Raw genomic sequence first — 9,496 nt, 5'->3', positions numbered from 1 at the left:
TTGGTTATAAAGTTCTAGTGAAATAGAATTATTCTATTAACTTCAGTGTCATCACAAAATTGCCGCCGTCATGTCTATTGCAATCCACAAAAAGTTGCTTTGCCTGAAATTTTAGCTTCATTTCAATTATTCGTCTTTTTTTTTGTTTGTGCCTCTAAACTTCTTCTTAGAGTTGTCGAGTTCTTGGAGTTCTTCTAATGTCGATATTCAAATTCGAACCATTCAAACGGTAAAATGTGTGTTTCAGACGTCTCCATGATATGGCATTTTCTTTTTAATTTTTTTTTATTTTTTATATTTTATCTAAATTACTAACCGTCAAGATACTTTTTTCACACTTTTCACTTCATTCACGTTTAAAACTTTTGCTGATTTAACTGTTTTCTTTTCTTTTTTACTTTATTATCATTTTTTTCTTCAGCCTCAGTTTGTGTTTGTTCTTAACCGTTCTGGCTTTTGTCTGATTTCATCACACAGTTTACTGTCATTATAGACTTAAAACACTTTTTCTCGGTGCCTCCGTCTGTGCCGGTGTTTGTGTATCTCACTCAGCGATGATTATTATAGAGGTAAATATCTAAAATGTGCTTTGGCACTTCTTTTGTGCAACTTCTACTTCAACATTGCAACCACAAATCTGGTTTCACTAGGCTTATAATTTTTCTTCTCTTGTTCTTGCTGCCTTAGTTTTTTCATTCTTACTATTAATAATAAATACTTTGTAAGCAAAGCCGCGCTTAGTGCTTACTTTTACGATGCTTAAGAACTGGTGTGATGTTAGCAGTCATGAAGTGTTACTGCAATGTTGTGAAGTACCTGTTTGAGGTGTCAGAGATGACAAGTGGCTGCGTTTATTATAAAAGTCAGATTACGGAATTCACAACAAAAACAAAAAAAAAAGCTAGAAAATATAGATAAAACTTATTTAAAAGCATAAAATTGTTAATCTAAATCATTTTTTATGTTCGTGATATTATTTACTAGAAATAGTGGAAGTTATTTTATTGTGAAATATATCCTTCACATAGAGACTTTTATGATAGACAAATATTTATTGATAGCAATTAACATTAGTCAGAGAAGGCTTTGGATTGAATTCTATTTTTTTCACTTAACTATCAGTTTTTACCAACTAATAGCATGTATGATACTTTATACAAGTTTAAAGTAAAAGTCAACAAAATATAAATGGGTTTATATATATAGGTTTATAGGTTTGTATAAATGTTAACTACTAAACGATATATCTCTTGTCTTGTCTTGTTTCACGAGTTAAGGATTTCAAGCACATAAACTTCCATAAATAAGTGATTACACATGTATATGAATTACTAACTATCTCAGTTATAAATATACTGAAGGAATCCGCGGTTTTACTTATAGCAGAATGATTTAGGGTACAATGTATTTTTACACTACTTAGTATTGGATTTGAATAAGCAACTATTGCTGAAAAAGCTTAAGAGCTCCTTCTTTTTTATACTATTAACGGTTTGGGTTAAAAATTTGTTTGGATATCATTACTATAGATACTATAGAACACTATATATACTATATATACATACTATAGAACTTTTAGAAATCTTCTCGACCCCAGCTTTTAGTAGATCTGAAGATCGTTAATAAAGTAAAAACTCGTCGATTTACTTAATGCTACGTAAGCATAATAAAAGGTTTGTACATCACATATAACATTCAATCTTATTTTGGTGTACATGCCTCCAGTCACTGGTTGAGCTCAATAGACTGGAGCTGCAAGACTGGTGCTCTGTTACCATCATAGACACAAAATCATTTCTATTGCTGCATGCCCATACCTTTAGTAGATTGTCGGCATATAGTCGATTGCTGAAACTTTCATTCAACATCTTAAGCATGTACAGCTTATTTTCTCAGTCTGTCAACTCCATTACAGGTATCACTTCTCTACAAAGAAATATTTTGTTTCATACACTGTTCTTGTAAACATTGTCCAATGTGATACCCGCAAAGTTGTCTCTAAAAGTTGACTTACACCAGCCGTTGTTATTTTCTAATATTATTTTATTGAACTATTTGGTGTTCCAGATAAAACTGAGGAGTTTTAAAAGAATCTATTTTTGTTATATTTTTCAGGTTAGTGAAGAAACCGTGTCTAAGACTTTGAGGTTGTTTCGTCTGTAATCCCATACAATGACATAGAAAGTGATTAGTGGATACTATTACTCCATAATAACTCCTGCACGATCCTGTTCCGCTCGGGACTTGCTATCTTTAAAGGATTGATGATTTTTTCATTAATGATTTTTCCAGTTGCATACATTTGTCTAACATGTTCCTTTCAGTTGAATTTGGTATCAAAAGTCAAACCCATATATCACAATTAATTTTCTCAACGTAAATAATACAAATTGCTAATCCTAATACCAATACCTAATCCTAATACTAATCATTAATAATCCTAATTGCTAATGGGATAATTAGTACAGTAGTTAATTAGTTAGGCTTTCGTTTATATGGCTATAAAAGTGATATATCACATATAATATATCACTGAATATCACATATAAAAGTGATATTCAATTAAATTGTTTAAAAAATTGATTTGACCAAATAAGATAGCTTAGTGGACTTACATGAAATAGTGTTCTCGAATTCAACTAAGACTATCCGTATATAACAATACAAATATATTAAGAGTGTTAAAATTATGTTAGACTTATAAGTTAATTAATATTGTTAATTAATATTCTGCCTATCTGAATACTTATTAATTATTAAATAATAAATATTATTACTTACTCAGTTATTTAAAAGTATTGTCCAATATACAATCAGTTATTTTCAGAAGTAACAATAATATTCTGGAATCCAAATTTCTCTGCAATGTGTCTCTGAAACAATTTGTAGTTTCGTTAAAAACATCTATGATTTATAATGAAAAAAAAAATTCTTTAAAAAGATTTTTTATTTTTAAAACATTAAGTTAATTTTAGTATAATATCAATACAGCTAATACTACCGACTGGTGTAGGCTATTATAACTGATCAAAGAATCTTTATTGTGCTTTACAAATAATTCGTTATAAAATATCAAGGAATAGTTAGCAATACCATTGTAAGAATTTCAATACTCTTCACACTGATAGATGTCTCATTAACCGATTGGATAATCTCATTTGAATGTATCTTTTTTAATGCAAAATCCAATTGTATTGACCTTATAACTATTTGTGGATTTGATTTACTCATATTAAAGCATAAGGTCCCAGTACTTCAGATAAATATTAGTACTGTAGTAGACTTAGAGACTTATCGAATCTCTTTAATATATGGATAAGGTACGGAGTGAAAACAAGAAATATCGTACATTGCATGATTTTGATATGATGTCACTATCTGTCGTTGCAATAGCCTCTATGGATCTGAAGCTTTTAAAATCTCTTTTTCCAATTGATATTTTTTTCAATGATATGATTAGGCAGTAATTGTTATTCGTTCCAATTGACCATTTATAAAAATATCGTCATAAAACATATCTTTAAATTTTATTCATAAACTGGTGCGCAGATACTTGCTCTCTTACTTCCAAATCAGAAATAAAAATGGTTTATATGGTTTGATAATCCTTAACCATTTCAAAAGTAAGTAAAATGGGTACAGTAGCCGTAAAAGTTATAAAAAAAAATATCCTTAGATATACAAAAGCTCCTAATATCATAATTATTGCAAAACATTGCGCTAACAGTAGTAATATAAAATATCAAGTGGAATAAATGTGATATAGAGTAATTTAAAGTTTGCTCAACTTACCAACTTGTTCCTGTCCACAAAATCGGATTCCTTAGAATTATGGTCACAGTGATCCAGCTACAAAGACGTGTTTCTCAAACAATTTTGAAACAATAAATTTTATATACTTTATGTATACAATTAATAAAAATGATATGACCAAATATTTTTTTTTAAATCATCTTAGATTTCATGACATTCTAGATCTATCAGATAAGCGAATATATTATAGTTTAAAGATGAATATATTAATAGTGTGGAATTGAGTGATGAGATAACAAGTGATGAGAGTGATGTTAAGTAAATAGTTATATGACGAATGGGGACGTAAGTTTTTCGCTAATTCTGGTTATGTCGATAGAGGCATGGTTTGGAGAGAACCAAATCAGAATTCGTCAATTTTGTGTTTTTACTTTTATTTTGATACTTTTTAGTTTGGTAATATTTTAAGTACACTAAGACAAAAATATGTTATTGTTATAGTATATAAAACAAAATATATATATTTGCTCCTAAACTAGGCAAATTTTGACTTTTATTACTAAAAGACAGTATTTTTGACTAAAAGCCTCGTTATCATGACTAAACTTTAATCGAAAGTTCTTTCTTTCTCTCATCTTAAATGTTGTCCATGACAACAAATGTAGAGAGTTGAATGCGGGCCTTGATTATAGATTATCATTCAGTCTCCACATCAGTAAATTGATGTTCTTAGAAGTCTTTACTTCTAAAGACGCCGGGAGGATGGGGGCAGAGAAAGACCGTTTTATTGTGTAAATGTTTGGTCCTTAACGGACAAATGGTGGGGTTCTTAAAAGATTTTTACTGGCATAATCGTTATAAAAATGATATACATAGTTTATTACAATGGATTAGCGGTTTTATTATAATAATATTACTTCTACACATTTGTTTAAAATATTGAGTAGTATCAAAATCAATAACAATGTTCGATTAACGTTTGAAGCAGATGTTGTGAGAAGTTATCCCTACTAACTAATTGGAATTCGACTCTATGGGAAATTTAAGTTAAGGGGTTTTGTTCTATTGGTTTTATTTAATATTTATTTAATTTGGTAGATATTTATTTAGACTTGTTTGGCTAAATCTGACTGATCAGTAGTGAGACTAAAGGTGTTTCCTCAAAAATTATTAAGGAAAATTAACTTCTTTACATTATAAATAAATAACTTTTTTGAAGAAGTTGATCTATATATAAATTCGATTATACAAATACTACTAAGTAATAAAACTTATTGAAGAGAAATATATTTCAAAACTGTTTTGGATAAAACTTACAATATTAGTACTTACTTAAAAATATCCTTAACTTTCACTTTGACACCACAACTTGAAATTTGTCATGAATACTGTAATTATCCTGAAATTATTGAATAGCAATTTCATATCACTAACAATTTCACATTACAGATAATTTAAGTGGAAATATATATATCTGAAACAAAAACAACATTTAATCAGTTAGGAAAAAATTTAATGCCATATTATATGTTAATTTATTTTTAAAACTACTAAAGATTTGTCCTACAAATATTAAACTTTTCTGAAATGGTCTGTTCCAGTATAATTATTTAATAAAAAATACTGATCAATTTTAAAACCATGGAATATATTCAATATCAGTGTAGACACAAATTTACTAAAACTTTATATTAATATTATACAACCACAATAAATCTGATAGTCTTATATTGACTATATTACTTAAAGACGAGGAGAATTATAAAAGTAAAAGTAGAGCTCCGAAACAAAACCGAAACGGAAATCGGAAACCGAAAGAAACTTATATGCACGGTTGCCACATGTGGTACTTTAGTAACAAAATTGGTACTTTTTTTCCGTATGCTACTCTGGTACTCCTTTTTAGAAAATGGTAATTTTTTGAAGCGCGAACTTTATTGTACATATTATTATCTTAAACAATCAAATTTATTTATAGATTCAACTGTGCACTATAAAACTAATATAATTTTATATACTGATTTAGTAAAAATATTGAGGCTGCAAAAAGTAAAAGAAAATATCGATCGGAGTGGGGTTTAAGGCCTTATATAATATTATGTTATTGAAAGAACTAAGTGTTAAAAAAGTTATGCACTATGTATGGTCAGCAAAAGAAAGTAGTATTATTTAAATAATGAAATTGTTATAACATTAAGACCGAAAAGCTTTCGGAAATTCTCATTTAAAATTCGCGCGCTGTATATTTTCCGATATTTTAAGTTTATGTAGTTTGGCAGCACTGTCCTTAATTACTATGCCAAAAATGAGCGCGATCTGTCAGACAGTTCGTTTACGGCAGCTGTTGAAACCAGTTCACCTCAGTAGGGCGTTGCGAAAAAAACAATGGAAAAAAATATTGAACAAAGAGTTTGCATCAAATTTTGTGTTTCGAACGAAATTTCGTGTGCAGAATCGTTGCGAATGCTACAAAAGGCTTATGGGGAATCAGTTTTATCGAAAACTCAAGTTTATGAGTGGTACAAAGCCTTCCAGGACGGTCGTACGACCGTCGAAGACATTTCGCAACGCACTACTGAGGTGAACTGGTTTCAACAGCTGCCGTAAACGAACTGTCTGACAGATCGAGCTCATTTTTGGCATAGTAATTAAGGACAGTGCTGCCAAACTACATAAACTTAAAATATCGAAAAATATACAGCGCGCGAATTTTAAATGAGAATTTCCGAAAACTTTTCAGTCTTAATGTATACTGTTCCACATCTTCTGTCTTATTAAGGCCGTGTGCGAGTCCGAGTTAATTGAGATAAAGTAAATTGAAATTTCCTAGCGATTTGTTGCACTGCATTTAGGTATATAAACATTTATTTATTTATTTATTGCACTAATTTATAATTTTTGGTTAAAAGTTTTGAAATTTATTTATTTATTAAACATCTTACAAAATTTCTACAATTGTAATACCTAATTTACCTAATTTTTATCTCATTTACCCTAGTCGAAATTCTGGTAAAGAGCACCATTCGCTGCTATACCGACATAAATTACTATTTCCCTCACTTTACCAGCAATTTATTCAAACTCGCACATGACTATAGAAAAAAATAGGATATTTTTTTACAGAAATAATATCTTTTTGAATTAATTTTTGTACAGAAAAAATTTTTCAAATCTCAAACGTGCTTATTATATTTTTGCCGAAGCAAAAGAGTGAGAGATAAAGATAAAGAGGGAGAGAGAAAGTGAGTAGAGAGAGAGAGGGTGAGAGAAATCGAGAGCGAGAGAGTGAGAGTTAGAGCGAGAGAGATAGAGCGAGAGAGAGAGAGAATGCGTGAAAGAAAGAGAGAGGAGAGAGAAAGACACAATTAAATGAACGCTATTTGTTTTGAATGGATTGCATAAAGAAAAGTCGCTATTTCAATATAGTAGCAATTTTATGTCATTAAGTCATTATTATGGCAACACTAGACTTAAAGAATACATAAAAATTTTTAATGAAGCAAATGCTACATTGTTATATTAGATCTAGCAGTTGGTTCAGTCTTAAATATAACATATAAGCGTGGAATTCTATTTTAATAGACCCCATTAGCTATTATTATTTTAGATAAACAAGATTATAGCGAATTGTTCAGTTACGAAATTACATAGGTTGGGTTGGACAATATATACTTAATAATGAATTAAAAGTCTAAAGAGCGATCTATATAGACAATAACTAAAGTTTGTGGGGTACCAAAATATTATTATTTCAGATTGACCGAATTTAGAAATAATTTATTTATTATATGGAGTGCTAAAAATATCGGGGAACCAATAAATCTTAATTGTCTTAAATATGAATTAGTTTATATATATTCAAACTTATAGCAAAGTTTGTTAGAATCAATTCTAACAGAATTCTAATTTATTAGAATTCTAATAAAATATTTGTTCGCCTGTTAAATTTTTAGAAAGTTTTGAAATTATATATATTCTATTATAACAAATTGATTTCATAAGCATTAATGAGACTATATTATACTAAAATTATATAAACGGTTGCTTATTGTATTAAAAAATAATAATTTCATAATGCAAATAGTACTTACAAAAATTTATTCAAAACTTACAATTTGTATCTCACAATAAAATTCTTCAAAATCTTGTAATTATTCCAGAATTTGTGTCTAATAAACGTATAGAAAACGTCTAATAAAAGTCACAAAGAATTTTTCGAGCAGCAATAAATCAAACACAGAAATGAGATTTGGAAATAATAATAAAAATAATTAAAAAATATTTTCTAAGTAAGTTTTTATACTTATATCATGACATACTATATAAAAAATCAGTTTTCTTTGACAATTAATATTTGGAATTTATTTTAATTTCTCAAAGGTTGCTTGAATTATTAAATCATCATGATATATGTTTAGCAATGTTCCAGTTACTAATATATTATATATATATATTAATATAGCGATTTATAGCTTGAAATGATTTCAATGAAAATTTGGTTGAACAGAATAAAATGTACAACGCCATATATATACCTATATATATTTAGAAAGTCTTTCATTTATTATACTCAAAAAAATGCTTTTTTATGTCAACCAAAAACTGAAACCTTATCTCTATCTTCTTTTCTGAAAAAAAAATTTTCTAAAATTTTTAAATACCATTTGTGGTTGTTAAGGTGTATGTCAGTTGACACTATAATACTTTATATACTCGCACTTGTAAGTTAAAAAATTTAAAAAATTCAGTAAAAAGCAATTATCTACCACTTATTCAGTATAATGAAAACAGTTTGTACTCAACCTAATAATCGCTAGGTATGAGCAAATGTGATGGATATAAGTCTTACTCAGAATCTTACTGAATCTGCAGTTATTAATGTCCTTAACAGGTATTAGAAAAAAAATTGGACACTTATGAAGGATACACCAGCGTGAGCTTGTCAGCTCATTTCATTACTGTCAAATCTTTTATGGCCCGACAGGTGTTACTGCATTCGTAGTATCTAACTCTGATATGAGGTCTTTACAGTTTTGGGCTAATTTGAAATAACGGCTTCAAGATTGAAGAGTTTTCTTGAGTACTTGCATGTCCGAATACATTCTCATATTGGTGTTTTTTAAACTTATTTTTAAGAATTGTATAGCACAAATTGTATTAGAAAGACATTTTGGCTGAAATTTTTTATTAAAAGGATTACATTATTTATTTTTTATTTTTTATTTTATTACATATAAAATTATTTTTAATTTAATACTTACTTTTGGATTTAAATTTTTTTTAATTTAAGATTAATAGATATTAAAAAATTATTTGAACTTTTATATTAATATAGATAACTGTTAAATCAAAAAGGTGTCAAATAATATCTTATATATGATATTTATAATATTTATAATATATATATATAATATATAAGATATTATTCTTATCGATAGTAAATAAATATACAAGGCAAAAAAAAATTTTATATAGCTCTGATTTTTTTTAAAATAATTATTTTTATTATTTAAAAATTATTGATTAATTAATAAATAATTTTATTTAATAAATTAATTTAATTAACAAGTTTTTAATTTTATTTATTATAATATAATACAATTAATATAATATATATAAATCTAGCAGTGAAACATTTTAATTTCCTACCACTAATTAGTTTCTGCAAATAACAGACTGTAAAGTACATGTTAAGGGACTAAATCCCTGTTCATTTCCCTGTACAGTGCCAAAGAATAATAAA

General features: G+C 27.9%; 1 long non-coding RNA gene across 1 annotated transcript; it reads right to left on the bottom strand.

The window, feature by feature from the left end:
- Nucleotides 1–2,784: 2,784 nt before the first annotated feature.
- LOC119685675 lies at nt 2,785–8,002 on the bottom strand. Its single transcript, XR_005252817.1, has 4 exons — nt 7,866–8,002; nt 5,086–5,227; nt 3,793–3,849; nt 2,785–2,873 (listed from the first exon to the last, which is right to left on the bottom strand). It is a non-coding gene; the product is annotated as an uncharacterized LOC119685675 (long non-coding RNA).
- Between the last annotated feature and the right edge of the window lie 1,494 nt (nt 8,003–9,496).

This window comes from Teleopsis dalmanni, chromosome 2 (genome assembly GCF_002237135.1).
Source record: "Teleopsis dalmanni isolate 2A chromosome 2, ASM223713v2, whole genome shotgun sequence".
NCBI classification, from domain to species: domain Eukaryota; kingdom Metazoa; phylum Arthropoda; class Insecta; order Diptera; family Diopsidae; genus Teleopsis; species Teleopsis dalmanni.
Note: the sequence above shows the minus strand (reverse complement) of the source record. Positions and strands in the feature narration are given on the sequence as shown.